At 41.8% G+C, this 23,114-nt stretch overlaps 1 long non-coding RNA gene across 1 annotated transcript; it reads right to left on the bottom strand.

Annotated features, from left to right (window-relative positions):
* Positions 1–5,508: 5,508 nt before the first annotated feature.
* On the bottom strand, positions 5,509–8,456 carry LOC143693495 (uncharacterized). The gene is made up of 3 exons (XR_013181199.1): positions 8,367–8,456; positions 6,162–6,778; positions 5,509–5,740 (listed from the first exon to the last, which is right to left on the bottom strand). It is a non-coding gene; the product is annotated as an uncharacterized LOC143693495 (long non-coding RNA).
* Between the last annotated feature and the right edge of the window lie 14,658 nt (positions 8,457–23,114).

Below are 23,114 nucleotides of genomic sequence, written 5' to 3' on the forward strand. Positions count from 1 at the left end.
GGCAGCTTCACAAAACACTCCCGGTGAAGAAATTTTGCTGCGTTTGCTGTTTCCCACAGATGGGAACCGAGCTGACATCAGGCTTTGCCCCAAACTGCTATTGCATCTGCTGGGGTGGGTTCAGTCCCAGGGCTTGGGGTGCCCCTCCCTGCAGGGGGAATGGAATCAGTCTGGGTCAGTCCAGGGAGGGAGTGATGCCCTGTCCCAACAGGAGAAGGCTGCTCTTGCAGCCACTCAGTGTTTTAGACAAAGGTAAATGAACAGCATTTCCAAGCATGCTCTGTTCTTAAAAATCTTCCTCTTTAAAAACACAACCTATAAAAACAAACACTTCACAGAAGGCAAGCACACTGCCAGTCTCTTTTAAGCCTTGCACTCTTATTTCCTGAACTTTATTTACACACAAAAAGACTTTCAACAAAGAACCTGACAAGAATTTGAAATACAGGCTGATTTTTTTTTTAGACAAGTGAACAGAATCTAATCACAATAATTTGGTTAAGAGGGATTTGTGAGTTCTTTACATGTCACTGAAAAGCCCAACCACTGATGTGAATGATGTGAGTCACCTTTCCATATTTTGTTCCCACAGAAAATAAAATGGTTTTTAGAGCTACTGTAAAGAAGGTAACTTCAAAAGTTATTCTCTCACCTTTTGGCACTCTGTAGCAACCTTTCTTCTCAATTGACTTTGGACTTACATCAAAAGGTGGAGATCCCAGGAGTCCCAGGTTCCTCACCACTAGCAGTATTAGAAGTGGATGCATTTAGCTGTTCCTTGTTCTGTTTTGGGTGTCAGTGATATCCTTAGCTGAAGCTGGTGAAGCAGAGCTGTGATCTATGATTTCAAGGGGTGAGAATGTAGTTTAGCTCATCTACAAGAATGTAAGAACAAACTTTGCCAGTATTTGAAACGTTGAGCTACTACCAGAAGCCTGGAGAGGTCATTGCTAATGAAGGATGAAATGGATTTAATCAGTTTTACTCTACACCCTGTTGTAGGTCTTGATATCAAAAGAATTCTCCATCCCTCCACCCCACCCAAACCCCGAAAAAAAACCCCAAACAAACAAAAAGCAACCAGTGCAACTTAAAAAGTGGTTATTAATTTCTCAGAAGTTTGCACAGTGAATATTAAATAGAGCCCAAAGCTCTTTGTGCCTCTGCTCAGAACCAAATGGGTTTTCTTCCTTATGTGCACTGATTTTTGTGCTGCCAATGCGGGGTTTAACTCCTAAATTGCAGAAACTGCTTTTCTAGGCAAGTGCCAGAATAATACACGAAGGAATGATCTCCAAGGGCACAGAAGGAATTTAGGCATCCCTTTGCTGTTGAAAGTCAACCACCCAACCACCCTTCATCCTTCTGGAATTCTGTCTTGTTACACTGAGGATCTCAAAGCCAAAATTTAGGTTATGTGCTGTTCTTCACCAGAAAAAAGATCTGCCTGGATGCAATTGCAGAGTTTTGTTTTCAGTCAGAGGAGAAAGGCAGTAAATCCAAAGATTCACTGACTTCAAACAAAAATAAAGCATGTTTGCGGCAGTCCTACACAGGGCCACCAGTTTTAGGCTGTCCCTGCTGTGTGGTGTATACAGAGAGTGAGAAAGCAACTTTCCAGACAAGCCAGAAATCTGATGACTTCCCATGTCTGCTGTACATTTTTCTATATATAAATGCACAGCATTAAACCTTTTAAAGTGTTGAACATAAGCCATGCTGGCTTTCTGCAGCAATACCAAGTTTCATCTCCCACTAGGAACTTCCTCTCCAGGCTTTCAGTTCCTAAGGATGAAGGAAGTTGCAATGACACCAATGCCTTTTGCAAACTGCAGCTGGGCTTATTTGCCACTGCCAGCCCATTTGTGCTGCTTTGTTACAGGGAGAGAAGGCTCAGGTAGCCCTGGACCTGTCCTGTCCCTTGTCTCCACAGACACTGCAATGCTCATGTGATCACCTGCAAATGTACTTACAGAAATCCACATTACCTGCAAGGCTTTGTCTGCTCAAAGCCTTTGTGCTGCTGGCCACAAGGTTCACTTTTTCACTGAGTGAATGCCAGTTTTGTTACCCCACCTCACAGGGCAAAAGCCAATCCTGCCTCCTGACTTTGTGAGAAAAAGTTTGTCCAAACACTGTCCTGAGGGAAATTCTCTCTGTTAGTGCCCTCCTTTCATGTATGAGGTGACCCCTTCAACATCTACTCCAGAGAAAGCAGATTCCTGGATGTCCTGCTGCTCTCTGAGTGCTCCCACAGAAATTCTCCTGGGTGCAAAGGAAGCATTTTGAGATCCCTGTGAGTGTCTGTGCCTGACCTGCTTAGCTTAGCAATAAAACAGCTTTGTTTGCAGAGTAAAAGGCACGCTGGGCTCTGCCAGGCTCAGCCTCATCTGTACTGCAGAGCCCACCACTGGTATTGAATTATCAATTCCCTTGCTGTTCCAAAAACCAGGAAAGAAACTGGGTTGGTCCTTTAGGACTTTACCTCTTTCCCAACTTTTGTGAAATCTCATCTCTTTCACTCAGTTTTTCTCAGCTCCAAGATCTCCAAGTCTCTTCATGCTTCTGGATGAGGCAGTGCCTACCTTACCCTCCTTCTCTGATTTGCCTCACACTTATTCTTCTGCTTCTGTTGTTGGGATTCAAAGCATCTGGTGACACCCAACAACATTTTGGTCTTAATATTTTGGTTCAATAGCTCTTCAGGTTGTACTTCTGGGAGAACAGAGTTCCCTTGCTGCTCCCCTGGGCCAGTCTGTGGTCTCCATTCCACTGTGAATGTCCACTTCTAGGGTTGTACTGAGATGTTGTATCCCTTTGGGGTGTAGGTTTGAAGGGAAAGGTGTTAGCTACCATGGAGAACCTGGATTTTTAGCACTGTCAGGGTGGAGACAGGGCAGCAGAACTCCTCTCTAGCCCTCTGAGGTGACCTAACCAGCTGCTGTTGAATTCAGTACCCGGCCTCACCTCAGGAGCTGAACTTCCATCCCTCCCAGTGCAAGAAGTTGATGGTGCTGTGACTTCCTGGGGACCAGGGTCTGCTTTCATGTTCTCCATCACTGGTTTTGAAACTGCTATTTCTTTGTGGACGAGTTGGGCCCTTGTTTCAGAAAAGACAGGTCCTGACCCTTCCAAAACTCCATTGCCCTGGCAAAAGAGACCCAACATCGACATGAGACAGATCCTGCTCAGCTCTGCAGGGGAGAAGTGTTCTCCTGCTGCTGCCCCTCTGGAGCCTGACTCTTTATGTGCTGTTAAGTGCTGGTCTTCAACAAATACCTGGAGAAAATCAGTGGTTTGGATCTATTACTGGAAAAAAATCTGTAGATGCTTAGCTGGTCATGCAAATTGTATTGTTGCTACACTTATTAAATATCTAATTATCTCCTTTGGAACACAAGCACCAGACCTGACCTCTGTTTCTTCTACCTGCTGAGGGCAGAGGAAGCGAGTTAAACAAAATACTCTGATCCTTCCAGGAAATACACATCTGGAGTTGATGGTCTTGCAGAGATGCTGAGCAGCTGCTTGTTTATTAATTCTCTGGAAATCTTTGTCTTGTTTCCAATAAAACACTTTCTGTCACAGTTTCACTACATTTCCCTAAGACTGGGGCACTGTTTTCCATTTGTATTCTCTGTTTCCTGGCCAAACATTGCATTACAACCAGAGAAAGCTTGCAGGAATGTAGCAGCATATTGGGGTGGAAAACAAACAGTCCAGGGATATTGCAAGTGTTTCCAAAACAAGCAATGCACCCTCAGCAGGGTCAGAACCAAAGTTCATCCAAAAAGGAACACAAACACTCAATGTTTGAGACAGCACAAAGAAGAAATCCCATACAGAGCACTCTGAATGGTGAGGCAGGGGAGCTCCTGCTCACAGGACAAGAGGAGATGGTGTGTGTGCCATGTGTCTGCAGATATTAGCCAGGACCCCTCAGACACTCCACCTCTTCTCCTTGGGCAAATGTGTTTAATTAAGATACCAAAACCAACAAGAAAGGGATGCTTCTCCCATGGCTGACTACTGAAGTAGAGCCTGTGTTTGTGGAGAATCCCACATTTTAGGGACAAAACACAGCAACCCCCCCAGTGGGGAATTTCTACCTTGGCTGGCAAAAATCCTTTCATGTCAAACTGGATTATTTTGGATGAGCAATTGCCAGTTTCTCACTCAGGGCTTTGATAGAATGTGATACTCCAGATCTTGTTATGTTTGTATGAGCTGTTAAACCCAGCACAGTTACCTGGAAATACACAACAATATGTGAAATATTTGCTAATAATGTTATCAGTCCAGTAACATCAACCTGGAGTTTGGTGATCTTTCCTCATGCTCCCCAGTGATGATTTACTTATATTTTTTTCTCCAGATATCCCCAGCCAGCTCCAGCTAGAGGAGGGAAGGGACCAGCCCGGCAGCGGGGGAGAGAGCGCAGCTTCTGCATCCGAGAGCTGCTCCAAACTGGTGTCAAAGCCAGCTCCAACACCCCTCCCAGCCTCTTCAGGCGTTCGAAAGCGTTTGTGTCCCCGTTCGCCGCGGGCTGGGAATGCCGAGCTGCCGGGAGCGGTGCGGGGACCGGAGGGGACGCGCGGTGGCGCTGCGGCACCGGGAGAGCGCCGCATCCTCATCTGCATCTTCATCCTCATCTGCGTCCTCATCCTCATCTGCGTCCTCATCTTCATCTGCATCCTCATCTGCATCTTTATCCTCATCCTCATATTCAACTGCATCTTCATCCACATCCTTCATCCTCACCCTCACTCTCATCCTCCTCCTACTCATCCACATCTTCATCCTCCTCTTCCTCCCCACCCTCATCCTCATCCTCATCCTCCTCCTCCTCTCCTACAGTCCCGAGGGCAGCTACCACCCCGTTGTGTTTAAAGCAAGAAAATGACTAGTGCAAAAATGGTCATTTCTGGTTTTTAAGATTTTTTTTTTTTTGACAAAAACACTTCTGGGAGAAACTGAACATAAAGTGATCCTAAGGAATAGCTGTGATACAAATGAACCATATCCTGCCATTTCCAGACCTGTGAAGTTCTCTAAACACATACATAACTTTTTTATTTTATTTCAGTTGATGGGCAAAGAGGATTTCCCCCCACCAATGTAAAAGGTAGAGATTTAGTTTAGATGAACATCTGAAATGGCATGTGAAGATTTCATGAATTAACTGTAGCACATCTGAAGTAAATCTCAGTAAATTCATCTTCCCTTCCACAGTCTTTGAATTAAAGGGAATTAAGATGTTTCTGTCTCAGTTTGAAAAATTACAAAATTTGTAATTATGCAAAGTTTAATAAAATTGGGAAAAAACCTCACCCCATGAATTTCAAACAAAGACAAAAGCAAAAAATCATTAGTGCAGACAGCTATGATCATGATAAATAAAAAATCATATATTTGAAGTATATTAGAGAGAAAATACTTTTCTCTTTTAACAAACCCAAAATATTTCACAAAAAAATATCAGCAATATACTCTGAAGGCATTCTCAGGTAAGCAGGTGATCCTTTCCATTATGTGTTCCAGTGCCTCTGAAAGGCCTGCTCATTCCTGAAGGTTTTGCAGGCAATTCCAGCACCACAGCACCCAAAAAAATTTGTCTGAAGTGAAGAGGACCAAAACCAGGAGCTTAAAGTATAGCAAATGCAACAACCACCTGGAGATTCTCATTTACAGTTACTGTCTCCATGTGCCATTCATGGCAAGAGTAAGGCCAAAACAAACCCTCAAATAAAACAAACAAACAAACAAGTGAGATGTGTTTAGGGATCAGAAGTCAGTGTTTAAGATCCTCTTAAGTACAGCTGGGTTCCAATTCTCCATTTCTGGTAAAGCTCATCTTTTTGTTCAGATAAGTTGATCAAAGTTTTCCAGCTAGGAATGACCACCCTGTTTTTTGAAAGTGAAATTAAACCTTGACCTAAACTGAAAGTAGCAAGCCCACACATCACCACCACCAACATTCTCTGTACTTAGGAAGCACTGGGATGGAATGAGCCCATCTGGTTTATATCAGCAGGCATTGGGGGTTCATCTCCACACACAAAATGTCCCAGCCCTGTCCCACACAGGCAGGAAGAATTTTACTGCACAGGAATGGGAGCTTTGTGCTGTTACTGAGCACAGCCCTGCCACACAGACCTTACCTGCTTACAGCTCCTGGGAGTGTTTGTGTACAGGCTGTTTATGGCACTGACTGTAAAAATAGAGGGCAAAAAAGGGCCAGATGAAGTCATTTTCTGTACAGAAGTGCAGCCAGGTACAAGATGGGCAAAATGGATTTTTTCCTCATATGTACTCCAGTCCTCCAGGCAGATGGCAGCTTTTGTACCAAGGAATGGGAATGCTGAAGGAAAGAGATGAAGTGCAGAGCTCTAGGCTTTTCCCTTGCTTTCCAGAGCTCCACAGGGACCAGAGGAAATTGGATATGAGCTGGCTGTTCTGGCTTATGCTGGTGATCAGGCAGGGACCAGGTGGCTCTCGTACGTCTTAACCAAAAATATCACTTAATCCTTATCTTCCCCCTGAGCACTGGGGGGAACAGGGAACAGAGCTGAGGCCAGCCCTCCAAACCAGCCACGCTGATGCACATGGAAATGGGAACACCAGCTTTTGTCCCATAAATATAAACCACCAAATGTCTCTCAGACACTGATTTTTGGGTGGAATTGTTTCTTCCTCTCCACTCCAGTTGGGCACTGCATGAATCTGAATCAGACCAAAGGAGCTGGTAGGACTTCAAGCTGGAACAGAAAGTGATCTCCTGTTGAAATCAAGCAAAGATAAAACCCCAATATTACCTTTCAACTGGATTTGGAACAATTATTCATGCAAAAGAACTGAGGCTGGAAATTTGAGCTGTTTTGCTCTGCAATAAGCAGGGGCTTGGGTTGGGTTTTTTGTTGCTGTTTTGACTGTAACAAAGGAATATTAGATCATTTTGGAAATATGAAAGTCAGACACACATTTGTCATTCCTGCTTGTCCTGAAGTCTTTTGGGAAAGGAGAGTCAGACACAGAATATCATTAATCTCTTAACCAAGGCTGACTGAAGGGGTAAGGTGCCATAAGAGGTGGATGCTCCTTCAGTTTCTTTAGAGATTTTGCACAGATTGCACCAGTAGAACGTGGCCCTTACCCCTTTTGCTGTGTTGATTTGTTCAAATCCACTTTACTATCCAACTGCCCCAGGATCAGCAGTTTCTCAGGACAGTCCCCAGCAATCAGCTCCAACAGAGAAGCCTTCCTTAATGAGCATTCCCCCTTGTGATACTGTCCAGCTTCTCTGTTATGGACTTGTCCTTCCAGAATGGTCTTTCTACATTTCAGTAATATATTGTCCCCATCAACTTGCTGGCAAACTTCCTGCTTTTGATGTGTCCAAAAAAAAAAAAGGTTTTATTGTTAAATTTTGAACCCTTCCTCCTCAAAATCATTTTTGGCCAGCTTTATTATTGCTTCACATTTAGCTTGCCAGAAGGCTTATTATCTTTTCTGCAATCTCCATTTGGACTCCACTTATTGAAGGGTGTCTTTTATACTTCTAATATACTTCTAATAACCTCCTTAGTTTGCTTTTAGCCATGCTGCCTTCCCTTCTTGTCCCTGGTTCTCTTATATTTCAGGAGTGTTGGAATAAACTCCAAACACACTCTCTGAAATGAAAAAGTATGCAACTCCTTGAAAGAGGCCAGAATTGTTATTCATTTTTTATAGTGATTTTCCAGTGAAACTGAAAATTGTCCTCACCCTGTAGCAGAAAATAAGGTTCAAACTTTCTCCCTCTTAGACTTCCCCTTAGAGTCATCATAGTTTTCCAGGATGAAAATAGAAGCATCTGCAAAGCTGAGGGAGGACACCTTTCATGTGGGGAACCCCATGAGCCAGCAAGATTTAAGGGTGAGATGAAGTCCTTCAATATGCAAAATATCCACTGGCAGGTCTAAAAGGTTTAATCAGATCTTATGAAGCCATGCAGGTTCAAAGGATTTAACATTCCTTGGAAAAAATCCTGAGCTGTTGATGGTGCAGGAAGCTCTGAAGTGAATAATTCTCTAAGCTCGTGCACAGAGCTGGCAAAGGCTGTGCAGACCCTTCAAACAGTGGTCAAGAGGGAATGTGTGATTTAGTAAATCAGTCGAGCAGGGAGCTTTCATCTTTGCAGTCCTGCTTTATGACTTACTTAGGGCGTTAATTATAAATGTCTTGGGTATCCATCCCTCACTTAATTAATCTCCACACTCATGTGAAGTGTGAATCCAGATCACAACCCAAAGCTCTCCCAGTACAGAGAGTGGAGGAGAGGGGAAGCTGCTGCAGGATTTACACAGGGTGGGAAGGTGTGCAAATACCTGTGCAGCAGAGAGCAGAGGATTTGCCTTTTTCCTCCAGCAGTATCTTCCAGTTCTCAGGCTCCTGATCAAAACAGGAACATCCTCAAAATCCCAGCACACCCTAACATCCCACCTAAGGAGGTTGTGCAGGTTTTAGTGCCTCCCTACTGAAATCCCCACTGATGAAAGGAAAGAGAAGCTGAAAACAGTAAGAAAGGTCACGTGAAAGTGAGGGAGAACAGAGATCAAGGAAGAACAGGATACCAAGAAGAGAAATATATAAAATAGAATTAAAAAATATAAAAATAGACACAGGGATGTCAGAGGCAATTAGATTTAAATGTTTCAGGACGTGGACTTTTCTCACAAAATACATTAAGTGGGGAAACACTGGCAAACATGGTTTGTTTCGCTGCATTACACAGAGCACTCACTAATTAAAAATAAATAAATCAAAACTTAGATTTCTCTGCACATTCTGGTCTTGTTACCTGTGTAACTTGATTTTTAAAGATTTTTGATGTCTTCTAAAGCCTTTTAAGTTACCATTCTATTCAACCAGCTTCAGCATGAACATTCTTCCTCTATCATTAGTCTTGCATGTGAGTTAAAGATCTAATTCCATAATGAACTCATCAGGTTATGGGAGCTTCTACATCTATCATTTATGCAATCCATTTATTACTGAAAAGGCACACACACTATTGCAAAGCATTACTAACCACTGTAACAACCTCTAAGCATTTTTTAAGAACTTTATTGTTTCATTTTTCTGCCCACAGTCAGGCTTTAATTAAGACTGCAGTTAACTGAGGCCTCATGGGCTATGTCTGGGTCATTTTCAATTTGGAAGCTTATCTGCATCTCTATTCTGGATTGCTACAGCACAACAATTCTCAGAAGCTAAAATTTTCTAACCAGGGATTATTATATGGAATATCTGACCTCTTTTTTCACACCTAAAGGATGGAAAAACAATATTTCTCAGGTAATGCAATATTTTCCTGCAGAGCCACTGTATTTGGCTCTGAAACTCCAGGTGAAGATTATGCTTGATGAATATTCACAGATTTAACATCCTCAGTCCAACTTCACTTCTGCTCAATACTTGCACCAGATAAAATGTAGTTAAAAATTAATTTAGGCAAAAAAATATTTCTTTAGAATGAATATATGAATAGTTTTATCATGAAGAGTTTTTTTTCCTGACTTTGAATGCATAAGTTTTACTATTCAGGGTAAAGCTATGGTTCCACTATTATTATTTTAATAGAGACTAAAACAACATTTCCACTTTCTGAGCAGAACCAAATGTGTTACAGAGGCATCTGTTTATAGCTGTCAAAGGTCTGGCTTCTCAGCAGGTGTGAAATCTCCAATAACTGACATACCTGCAAATTCCAGTCACGTCTTTTATATGGAAACAGTCTGGCTGATGATGCAGAAGTGAAACATAGACAAAAGACAGGGGTTTTTCCACCAAAGACCTGGCTGGATTTCAACAGATAACCTAGAACAAATCTCTTTTGCAGAAATACAGTTACCATCAGAGCACAGTAAAAAATATATATATTTGCCATATCACCCTCAGGGTTGTTGCAATACTTGGAAATGTGCTGCTTAATAGCTTAGCACTGGAATTCAAATTGAGAGCACTTCTTTTTATTTCATTAAGACTTCTGATTTGGTTTTGATTTCCTAACTTTTCGTAACGAAATTTTTTTTGAGCACTTGAGAAGGGTATTTTCAGCTACTTTTTTTTTCCAGTTAAGGTTAACCAAAACTTACCTTTCTAAATCTAATTTCTTCTTCTTGCTGCAAGCTCTGCGTGTGCAGACACAGATAAAGGATTGTGGCTTCATCTCTCATGGACCCAAAGTGCTGCAGAGGAACAATTTCACATGCCATTACCTTTAAGGCCTCTTTGGACACAAAAGCATAAAGCTGCAGCTGCATTGTAAAAAGCCAAAATGAGTCTCAATTTTTGTTTTACTTGGAACCCCGTGGACAATCTTTGGTTCAGAAGTCAACCAGAGGAAAGATCACATAGTGACAGGACAAGGGGGAATGGCTTCAAATGAAAAGAAATTTGGTTTAGTTTGGATTTTAGGAAGGAATTATTCCCTGTGAGGGTGCTGAAGCCCTGGCACAGGGTGCCCAGAGCAGCTGTGGCTGCCCCTGAATCCCTGGAAGTGTCCAAGGCCAGGCTGGACAGGGCTTGGAGCAACCTGGGACAGTGGAAGTGTCCCTGCCCATGGCAGGGGGTGGCACTGGGTGAGCTTTAAGATCCCTTCCAACCAAAGCCATTCTATGACTTTGTGATTATGAATTCATTGCTCTTGTCATTCTACACAACAAGATAATACAATTTTATCACTTCATCTGGATAGCTAACGTGACCTCTCACTCCACATGGGGAAAATAAAAAGGAGACCCTCTTAAAAAATAAAAATTTCATACAAACGAGTGCTCAAAAAATACCCCCAAAAAAACACTGAGGGATTTTTCCCGCACTCAAATAGATTCTATTGAAACATCACTCCCCAAAATGCAATGTTTCAAATAGTTCATACAGTCCAACCCCAAACATAGGCAAAAATTCCACAGCCCCCATGAAAGTTTGCTTTTTAAAAAATCTTTTTTGAGTCTTCACCTCTGCCTGTTTGGGGGCACCACGATGCAGGCAGGGGGGGCTACTGCTGCAGGGTGTTAAGGGTGACAGCTTAAATAAGAGCCAGCACTATGTAAATACTTTGACAGTCATTTCAATTGCATTTCTTTGTGATGGGGACAGACATTTGATGGCCTTATTTCCACATGAGAGAAACACATATTTTAATAATCCCAGCATTTCTCACCAGCAGGCTATGAATATTCAATTAAAAAATAAATGCTCTAAAATATTTTTTATCGTGCCTTTTTTTCCTTCCATATGAAATTAAAATAAAAATGTGGGAAAAGTCATATTTGCTTGCTCTACATTCCCATTTTCCATCTCTTTTGCTGTGGACTTGCATAATACTAAAACTATTCAATAATCACAAGAAATCCTGAGGGGCAACCTCCAGATCTCACAGCTTTTGTTCTGCTCTAAATGCTCATCCTTAAGGACTTAAAAAAAAAGACCAGAAAGTGGTAGCCACCACAGCTTTATCTGTCATGTTATCCTCTCCTCTGTGACTGTTTGACATAGAATAAAAGATGGTATAACCTGTACTAGGCTGACACCAGAAGAAGATTGAGCGCAAAGTTAATCAGAAAAAAATTACTTTCATTGCTTTATCAGACTTGTAATTCTCCAGGACTGGAGGAGCACAGGAATTGACGTCCATGCTGGTGCTCAGCTGCTCCTCCTTAAGATTTATACCTGGGCAAGGATGACAGTTTTGTTGTGCCTCTAAAATGCCAACTGAATACATAAATAGATTAAGGGACATCAATCTAGAATCCACCAGGAGCTACAAATATTTAGGCATTATTCTTACAGAAGTCAAGGGAAGTATTATGACAATTTTAATGAATGTTGTACAAGATTCAAGGGCAGGGAAATAAAAGGTTTTGTTCCTGTGACTACCTTATACCTATTCTGCTACATTATTCTGCTATAATGTTGGGGTTTTTTCCCCAGGCATTTAACAGGAACAAATATTTGTATAGGTGCTGCACAATTGTGCTATGGGGAAATGTTGAATTACAAACTAAACTTCGTTCCTGAGAAATTGTAATTACTGCCCAGGAGAGTGTACAGCAAGAAGCTGCTTCCTCTCTGGTGTGGGAACCAGGAGTGTGCTGTGCACCTGATCAGAAAAAGAGAAATAAATCCCTCAAATTAAAAACAAAAAAAAGAAAATTCCCACAGCTAGCGTCCTCACACAGATTCACACCAGTATTTTGGGGATTTCAGAGTTCTGTACAGATGTCAGACAGGGAATTGGGATAAGAGGGACCAGTGCCTGGTAATTATGGTTACATGAGCTGACAGAAAGGAAATTTGAGTTTAGAAACTCTCTCCCAAACCCAGAAGCCAGCAGAACACCTCCTGTTTATGAGAAGAAATCCCTTTCACTTCCACAGTATGGCTCCAGATAACAAAGGACACATGCAAAGGGCAGGATCTTGTCTTGCTTTTTCCTCAGTGATGTATCAGGAGTTCCAAAGATGTGCCACCATCACCTCAAAGCATTTTAAAAACCCTCAGCTATATGTCCAGCCTCAAAATTTCTGAGACATGCTAAAAAGTAAACCTAAAATCAATGAATGCTTAGGTTTTTTAATTTGCCCAACCACACTCACAGTTTATAAAATTTACTTATTTCAAAATCCATGGGGGGTGGGGGGCAAAAACTCTTTTCCAACAACAACTCGGGTGCAAAGCAGATTTCACTCCATATTGTGCAATTCATGAAGCCACTCAGCTGTGGCAATGTGACACAATGTGTGGATGAGAGCAAGAGCTGTGTGGCCAGCCAGAATTTCTTCTTAGAAGCCAGATTTCTTCACCAGCCTGCAGTGAATCCTTCATTCTTCCCATCTTCTACATCAGGGAATGCCAGCCCAGAAAGAGCTGGAGATTTTGGTTACTAATGCAGAAACCAAATTTATTTCTCTCAAAAAGTGCTTCCATGTAGGTGCATTCTGAGCTGCAGCACTTACAGGATCACAGCCCTTGTGTGAGTTGCTGCTTTTCCCTGTGGTTGTATTGCAGGAGCAGCAGCAGCAGGGCTGTAACACAGCTGGAGACCCTTGGAAACCATTCTGATTTACTGGAGTAGCTGCTCACAGCACTTGGAGCTCCCCCTCTGCTCCTCTGAGGGCAATCCTGTGCTTAGAAATTCATCTTTCCTTTTCACAGTGCCTGGCTTCAGAACCCCTGAAGGACTGGGGGCTTTTCAAACACGCTCTTTGGAGGGTGGAGATGTGCAAAGGCAGCTCCAGGGCTTGGTGGGAGTGCTGATGCTGGGCTTTGCACCCAGCAGGATCCCTCTCTCCAGCCCAGCTCCAGCCTCAGTAGGGACAAGTGCTGAGTGTACCCCTGCACAATCACTGAGGAGGAGGATGCAGGCAAGCAAATTCTCCTTAAACCTTTCCCCCACCATGAGAGAAAATTTGCATATTGCCTGCCCAGGTCAAATTCTTTTGAGGTATTTGAACTTTTAGCTAAGAAAATTTTCCCAGAGAGCTGCAATCAAGGGAAGCATCAAGATGGAGGTGCCTCAGTGATGGGGAGCAGATTTCCTGAAACATTGGAGAAGGAAAACCTGAGTTTCCAAGCACAGAAATTACTTATAGAGCAACCAACCCATCTGTAAGGGCCTGTCCTCTAAATGTCACTACAGTCCAACCAATATTGGCAATGTGATTATTCTACTTTGGCCATAATAAAAATAAGCACAACCTGGCTCATTAATTTCCTTTAGCCATTTTTGATTCAGGAGTTGAGAATTTCAAATGGACTGAGAGCCTCAGGAACACACATTTGCCACCTTAGGCAGCTCCAAAATCATGGAGCACGTTGAATTTATTGCTCTGCAGGAATTGGAAGAGGCCAGGTCCTCTTGCACTTGTCCTTGGCACACTCTGTGAACAAGTGAAGCTCATTTGGCTTTGAGAGTGATACACTGGTTTCTAACAGCTCTCAAACTGTCCTGAACAGCTTTAAAATGCATTGTAGAGCAACAGGATGAAAGTAAGTCACAATATACCCTCATAGACCTGCAGAAGCTGTGATTTCATGTTCAATCTGTAAGTCTGAATTTCTTTAGAAGAAATGGATGTGAGTTCATTTCCTGGTCGTGCTAGTAAAGGAGCTCTGTGATTATAAGGCACAGGAGAACCAGGGCTCTATAAATGTGAAATAATAAACTTTCCTTACCTAAATAACACAGGGGCTGTGTGTTCCTGTTTGAATGACCGACACCAGTTAAAGCACAGTATAAGTTAATTCATCCAGGGGCTGCTACTGGATAAATTATACAAAATAATGGCAAATGATGCCTCACAAAAGGCATGAACAGTGTGGACTCTCCACAAACATGGAACTGCCTGCTTGTGGGAAGTCTTTAGTTCTGATTAAATAATTTGTAATCTGATCAAATGGAAGAAAAGCAAGTTGCCTGGTGCTAATGACTATTTTCCCTTTCTTAACAGCTGACCCAACAATTGGGCACCCTTCTGGGCTGAGGAACAAATTAATATTCCTCAACTGACTTGAAGGCATTTAAAGACTGAAAAAGGCTGCATATGGGGATGCAGCTAAAAGTAGGTTAAGTAGTAAGCAATTAGCTGCAGATAAACCATGAATCAGTCTGGCTGGATGATAAACTGTAATTTCAGCTTTTGCCTCCTCAGTGTGTTTCACAAACACAATAGGCAGGCTCACACTGAAATGTGAGCAAAATATGACTCTTCTGTTGAGGGAGCACATTTCTTCCTTGCTTCCTGCTCTCTAGGAACCAGGGGGGAAGGTTTGGTGGGGACACTTTCTCAAGTTTGTACAATCAAGCCCTTTAAAAAACCCTAAGAAACTATTCACATTACCATGTGAGTGCTCCATTGGGAAAGGAAAGACATCACCAGTATAATGAGCAGATCAGACTCTCTGTTTGATATTAGGCATTGAAGCAGTTAACTGTCTGTCCATAAAATCTGATTGATGACTACTGAAAAGATGATGTCTTGTAGCTACTATTTTAATTGAAACTAAAGCTTGTTATTTCATGTTTCTTTGTCAAGACTGGGGCTTCTTTAGTATTAAAATATACAAAATACTTACCTCACTGCCTGAATTCACAGAGTTAAGTTTCTACTGATGCTTGAAGAGGACTAGAGGTAACAGAGAAGTTCAAAAAATGCCAAATGAGGAAAACATTAATCTGGGGGATGCAAGAAAAAACAAAAGAAACACTAAAAAACTCTTCAGATTAATCTTAGGATTTCTGTTACAAACTATTTAAATTGAAGTAATTTTAAGGTTCAACTCACTTGCACCCCTTGGTTTGAAAGACAGTGTCAAAGGCCTTTTCTACAGCTTCATTAGTAACAAAAAAATCTGATCAAACACCCTGGGTTACACTGGGGTCAGTGTTAAATGGAAGTTAAATGAAAAGTAGGTATAGCCAGGGCTGTTTGAACCACTAACCACAACATCAGGCTAATCTGAACAACAATTTTATAAGGATTGACTAATTTTCTTTTTTTTTTAAGTGGTGATTTTTATTCTTTGGATGTAGAGACACAGGAGAAATTCTAGGGGATCTGTTCACTGAGGCGTGGTAAATTGTGATAGATACTTCCAATAATTCTGTCAGCACTTCATGTGTCAAATACATCACCAAATTGTGCATATTTATTTGCTGCTACACACACACACACAGGAAAAGGCCCTTTCTGCACAGATGGAGTTGGGGAAACTACAAAGGGAGACTTTTTCAGAGATGCAACTTTTACCTCTGCTTTTCTTTAGACTCTCAAAATTCCATGGCTTGCTTTTCACCTCCAACTTTCTTATTGCTCCCTACTCCCATACTCCATGTACCTCCAAAAACCACTAATGAAAGTTATTTATATTTGTCGTGCACTGCACCAAGTCCTGACCACTTCTCAGAGTTTTTCTCTGCATGCCAATGTATGGGCAGGGCTGTGGGATTTGCTGCAGGCTTAAGCTGTATCCCACCTCCTCTCTAGTCATGAACCTGTATTTCCCAACATCTGCTTTCAAAATCAAGTCTTCTTTGTCTAAAGTGGGCTCTGGAACATATTCTGATAGTCAGATAGAGATAGGAGTATTTTGGAGCTGGTGCTTCTCCTTACCACAACAAACAACAACAAACAACTTAGCAAACAACAGTGAGGATAGCAGGAAAGTTAACTGGAATTTTAGTACCCTAGTTCTGGATGACCAATGGAAAAATGATCTCACCTTTTAAGGTGGCATTTATAGAGCATTTTAAGGAGGCATTTATAGAGAAAGAGAATAGACACAAGTGCTCTTTGTGTGTTTCCTTTGTAGAAAAATCTTACAAAGTGTAATAAGCATTTAATACAAATATTTGTAGAAGTTTAATATAGTTGAATAGAATTTACTTATAAAGGCCTGCAGTAACCAAAGCACTTCTACCCTCAGCAATGAAAGGCCAGCTAAGAGACTGTCAAATAACACAGAATGAAATAATTTCTGGTTTTAACCATCCTATAGAGTCCTATGCATGTGATGTAATTCCCAGTTCAATTGCACAGAGAAGCTATAATTTCCTATTAGAGTCTATGGGGCTGTTTGCATGTAGGTTTCCTTTAACAGACTTCTTAGCATAGCCAGAAAATTCATTTTCTCTGTGTAAACTACATGGTGGAGCTCTTTTTCCTCTGAAGTCATGTGATGTCTGTCACCACAAAAAACAGGCTAACTCTTGTTTTGGAGCCTATTTCCTTGCATATGGTTTCTGGATGGAGGCAAATATCCCTGCACTATTTAACCAATGTATTGTCATACAGTGATTAATTTCTCCTTTATTTTCAGCACGAAAATCTGTGGCTCAGATCCCCATGTGGTAAAATAATAGGCTGAAAGATTAGCCACCACCACCATCTGTTACCTGTCCCTGACTTCACCCACTTTTTCAAGGGCCAATTGCAATTTCAAAATCTGTCACTGAATGAGTCTATTTTCTTTCACCTTATTACCTAGATGACTTCAGTAATTCTGCCTAAATGGGGCCTGAAAAAGAAATGCTGGGAGCAGTGAACACAAGTAATATATTTGCATAATGCAGCGTAAGAGGGAGTGCTGTGAGAGGAAATTCTCAGGGCTGGTGTCTCTCACCGGTGTTTACAGGAGGGTGAATCCATTGCCTACTCTGGAGTCACTCCAGAGAGCCATGAGAGAGAGAAATGAGGTTTCCAGCATCCCACTCCTTACCAAAGTCATCTATTGTGGACAAAGAGTGAGAGATAATAACCCAATTCTTTCAGAATGCCAATTCTTTCACATGCCCAAAAACATGCTGGTCTTGTTGGATATAGATGAACTTATGTCCAAAAAAAGGGAAAGTAAAAGGGATGGGGAAAGAAAGAAGGATAAGGAAACTCAATCAAAAAGAGGAAACATATCTTAGGAAAATATGAGGGGGGGATCAATAAGAAAAGTATTCTGTGATCAATATTCCCATTAATTCACAGGACTGATTACATTAATGTGTGCTGTAAATGTGGCCTGCAGCCCTTGAACCTCATGGCAGTCTTTGCAGGGGAACCTTTGCCATTTGAGGGCTCAGCCCTGGGGGCACAGCACACTCCAGCTGCAGAGATCTGGGATAAGCAGGAATCATTCTCATGGATCAAGGTGAGGCAACCAAGCCTATGAAGCAAACACACATTTAGCCTGTGGCAAATCCTAGTGGAAGCAGCAAGAATCCATACTATCACTCTCTCAATTTTTTTCTTTTTTTTTGCTTTGGGAACACTGCAAAGGCAGAAGCTGTGCCTCTGCATTTTACCAGCAGCAGCTTTGCAAACACTACTGCTGTTTCCAAAACAGAAGCAGAAACAAATGGCATTTCTTATAGCAGACCTTTTTTGGTTCCCATCTGAGCAGGAGAACAACTCTCACCTTCGTGCCTTTAGACAATATGTTGTGTTTAGAGGTGTCCTCTTCCTTCTCTCTGTGTGCAAGTTCTAGCTGCGTCCACCCTTAAGGCTGCAAAGTTTCCCTTGTTTAAACTTTGGAACTATATGAACATCAATAAAGAATGACACTTTTCTATGATATGTGTAAAAAACTTCTTTAGCAATGCAGTTTAGAAATTTTGTTATCAAATTTTAAATTTTGAGTGAGCAGTTGCTTTATTCCAAGCTCTCTTAAATAACACTTACACTACAGCACCTGCCTGTGTTAATCCTCTTATTTTCACACAGGCACAGAAAAATATTGGACTCAGCTGAATGAATGCTGATGTGTCATGACTGGCCTGTGTTATAAATTATCAAATCGGAAACCAAATTTATAAGAAAATTTAGCAATGATTTATTAGATCGTTAACAAAAATAGAATTTTGAGAAAAACCACCACAGCCAAGGCAGCGTCAACCCCGGGTGTCGGGGCTGGGTGAACCGAGATCCGACCAACAAAGTGTCAGCGTCTCCCTGGTGGGTCACCCCGAGTGTTCTTGCAATGAGCTTATATACAGTTTATTCTGCCGGGGCAGGGATGACCGAATGTTCCTTTGTGTCCCTTCACATGTAAAACTGGCGCCATACATGTGCAGGAATAGGCAAAGGTAAGTCCAGGTGTCCAGAGGATGTCTGAACACTTCGGAAGAGCTTACATTCACATGTAGCAGAGTGGTGCTGGTGCTTGAGTACGGTAGATGCAATCTCCCAGGTGCAGGTCCTGGTGAGTGGCTTAGACCTTCCAGGGAAGTCAGCAATCATGGCCCGGGAAGGTTTCATTCATATGTTAACAGACTTGATATTATCTTAACGTTGTCCGGGAACTAATTCAATAAAAATAAGACTCTGCTCCCAGCCAGGGTGGTCAAAGACATAGCTTGGATTCTACAATATTTTATACATACATAGCATGAATTATCTCTACCATATACTACAGCGTGCATTTGCCCCACAGGCTGATCCACATCCCACATACTCTGAGCCACTGTGGCATGAGCAGACCACAGCCACAAAATCCCACTTTAGTTTGGTTTTGGGTTTCCCTGCCTGGACCATTCCCTGTCAGTTTTGCTTTCTGAGTTAGATTTGGTGCATCCAGCACCGACTTCTGTGCTTGCAGAGCACCGAGCACATCATGGGGACACCACAAACAAAAACCCTGCAGAGACACTTCACACCACGGGCAGGGAGCTTTGTGTTCTGCCTCCAGCTCTTGGATTGCTCTCTCTGGGATAGGGAGATTCCCGGTGGGAGCAAACAGCTCAGCCTGGCTGTACGTGACAGAGCTGCCCCCAAAATGAGCTACTCGTGTTTATGAGCAGGAACAGCCTCCATGTCACTCTCACTTCTGGCTCAGAAGACCATAACTGTTTGACATAACCCATGTATTTGTTATTTTAGGGGGCTGGTTGGAAGGAGATGGCAAAGGTTTAGGAGTCAATGATCTCCATCAGCTCTACAAACAAGGCAAGACTGCTGGGCTTTGTTTTCTTTTGGGAGCTCTCCAAGCATCAGTACTTTGCAAGTTACCCCCATAGGCAATTCAGTGTCTGTTTCAAGTTAATGTGCTTTGTTTTTCAGGCCACAAATAAAATCAGAACAAAGCAAAAGTTCACATTTGTTTGAAAACAACCCAAATTGTGTATCGTGTGAAAAGAAAGGTAAAAAGAGGGTCAAGGAAGCTGGGAGTAGAGAGGGCATGGGATAGAGAAAATCTCTCCAGAGGAGGGGAAGTGGTTTATAATACAGAGAAAAAGAATACACTGAAGAGAGGAGAAAAAGATAATAGTAAGAAAGTCTGCATGAAAATAACTCTGAAATATTGTAGCTCTCTTTTTCGTAGTGAGGTTCTGGGCTCACTCATAAGAGGGTCACAGGGACTGAAACTACTCTCGTATTTCCATTGTATTAGAGACACATGAAGTAGATGACATCAATAAAACCAAGATACCAGGCCAAATCCTGCCCTTGATTACAGTAATTCAACTAATTTAAGAACCCTGTTCAATGTAACCTTTTAATTCTCTGATTCCTGAGTAAGCCAGAGCAACAATGGAGGACTTGCATTAATCAGACATCAAACACACTCATACCTTTGTTAAAACAAACTTAGCCATAGAAGGATTTAGAGGGATTTTTTTCTTGGTAACAGCAAAGATCTGTTTCCAGATCTGTGAGTGTGATGCTGTGATAGCTGATTTCCCCCCCTACCTTTATGCTTTCATGCCTCAGCTGTTTCCTCAAGGATGGCACCAGAGTTAGGCTGCTCACCTGGTGCTTGGAAGACCTATTTTTACAATTCCTGGACCAGTTTTTACGATCCTCCACCCCTTCAGAAATACTGAATGGATCTGGAGACAGTGGTCCCCACCTGTCAGGTGGGGAATTCATTTCCACACAACAAAAATAGGGCAAAGGAAAAGGATAAGGGTATGTCTCAGTGCTGAGCTCTTTTCTGGAGTGACAGGTTTTCTTTCCTGTGTTAGATTTGTGAAGTCACCCTCAGAAATTTCCATTGACTACCATGGCAACTGCACTGGGCCAGTAGTAGCCATAGTGATGCCAGATGGTGAGAAGTTATGCATATGACTGCCACAGAATTGCTCACTGAATGCTAAATTCAGATGAGTGCACTGGATCCAAAGTAAACAGAACTGAGCACAAATGCAGGCAGGGAAAAACTTTCCCCCAGTACAAAACCCGTTAAAATAATACAGATATTATTTGAGAAATTAAATCAGATAAAATCATGTTCAATGGTACAACCACTGATATTCACTATCAGTGGGGTATTTTCACCCTATCATTCACTGGGCAGGTTTTCTTGCCATGAAAAAGAGAGAAAAAGAGAAAAAAAGGCCAGAAGAGCTGATTTGACTAAGATGACTGCTGAGCAGTAGAACTGGCAGGCTCAATGAACTCTAAATAAGAGATGAAAGCTTTGAAATCCATGTCACCACCCTAAGACTGGCTTCAAACCCATGGTGACCCATGGGCATGACAATGCATGGATGAGGTTTTGGTATCCTCTGCCTTTATATTCCTAATCCAATTAAGATCTGTTGTTCACATCAAGCAATTAAAAACCCAAGCCTGCACTCTCAGAGGGCTGGAAGACATGAAAAAACCTAAATCTCATTTGTGACATTGAGAGCAATTGTGTCCTTGTCAGAAGCCTGAGATTAAGAAGGCCAAGACTTCCTTCCTACACAGTTCTAACAGTGAATCTCAGTGCCTGGATATTACAAGGAGGGCAGCCAAGGAGAAATTCCATGAATGTGTTGTCACCTGGGAAAAAAAAGGTGGCAGAACAGACAGAAATTTTTATTGCTCCTGTAAGGTGTGGGTCTACTGTTTGCGCTATCTTTCTTTGCTTATTTTTTCTCCCCAACTTAGAAAACTGCTTATGTAGAAAGCACAATAAATTTAGGCTTCAACATGCAGGGAAAAAAACCTGGAACTGTCCAGTTATCTCCTTAACCAAAAATTTTATTTCCTCTGCAAGAGAGAAAAAACCCCCTTGCCTTTCAAAAGGTCCCTCAATAGAAACAACAAAGACATGCAACTGAAAATCAAAGCAACATTTTAGATAGTTTCCTTTCATGACAAAGTTTCAAGGTTCTCTGTCAAGAAGCAGTGTCAGGCAGGGAGAAAAGCATGCAACACTCTTCTCTTTGATGATTAAAAAAAATAATAGAAAAAGAGCCATTTCAGTAAAGCTGCAATAAGAAAAAAAAGGAAGTGTTACCTGCTGTAGATGCTGATAGAGGAGCAGCCAACATGGTGAGATTAACAACAGCTTGAAAATGCTTCTTCACACCCAAAATGCACACATGAGAGAATATATTTTTGTGCTGCTTTTAGGATTAGCTGACAGATGATGTCCCCAGATGAGATGGTCACTTACCTGGTGTCTCGATAAATTTATTTCCACAAGGAGGGATGCTGATAACAGCAGCCATTCCATGCAAAGCAAATCACACCAAACCATTGATATTTGAAGTTCAGCAGCTGATTTTGCATGGTTGCTAACAAATGCAGGCAAAGAGACCACAGTGATTGCAGCAGTGAGCTGAACTCATGTCTCATGTTGGCTGAAGATGCAGTTTGACAAGTGCTGCTTAAGCAAACCTGAGCACGTCAGATATTTTCCAATGATTTACTTGCCACAGTCACTCATAACATAAAAGCCAACAATCAGTCATTAGCACACAGCAAAGGAAGCTTTCCCAGGGTATTATGCATCATGTTTGGACAGTTAGAACTCACAGCTATTATTTATTCACACCACCATAAATTATTCTCCTCCAAATGAACCTGAGTCACGTAAATGCTGACTTGGAAACTACCAGTGGCCTCTCCTTTTCTGCAGTGTCTATTTTTCCTTTCTGACAAACTTCCTGCCTAAAAATGGAAAACCAAAGTGAAGCTGAGGTGTTTAAAATCAATACCCTGGAGGCACTTTGGTTAACATTTGCTGTGTCTCTTTCAAGGCTCTAAATTTGTCAAGGTCTAAAATCATCTCAGCACTGCAAAAGAGCACCAGTGGTGCCTTTGAGTAACTTTCATGCTAGTGTAAGCATCATATTATTTTTCACAGGCTTTTGCCTCCCTCTTTTTTTTTTATTTTTAATGCATATTTTTTACTGTCAAGCAATACCCAGCCTGGCACTTTAGACAGGCACTGTAAAACCAGTGCAGGTAATGTAAACTTCCTGATGGGAACTGATGTCCCATGGATGTGGTTAACAGGGGCTGGATTTAAAGCAGGGGAAAGTAGGACTGAAAACTCCTTGGGAATTGTTATAAACAGCCAGAATCTGGTGCTGAATTATCACTAAATTGAAGTAATTTTACCATGTCTGTGTGGTGGTCCATTTCCCCAGACACTTCCACAAATAGAGAATGACAAATATCTCTCCTATTAAAAATAGTGGAAAAAAATCCAAACAACAAGAAAAAACCAAACCAAACAACCCTATGAAAGAACAACAACAAAAACCATGCACACACACACACACCCCCCACACGCTTTCAAGAAAATAAAAGCCACCCAGTCTGCTTGCTGCTACATTCTGGAATTACATGATTTTGAAAGAGAGG

Source organism: Agelaius phoeniceus, chromosome 2 (genome assembly GCF_051311805.1).
Source record: "Agelaius phoeniceus isolate bAgePho1 chromosome 2, bAgePho1.hap1, whole genome shotgun sequence".
In the NCBI taxonomy this organism is placed as follows: Eukaryota; Metazoa; Chordata; class Aves; order Passeriformes; family Icteridae; genus Agelaius; species Agelaius phoeniceus.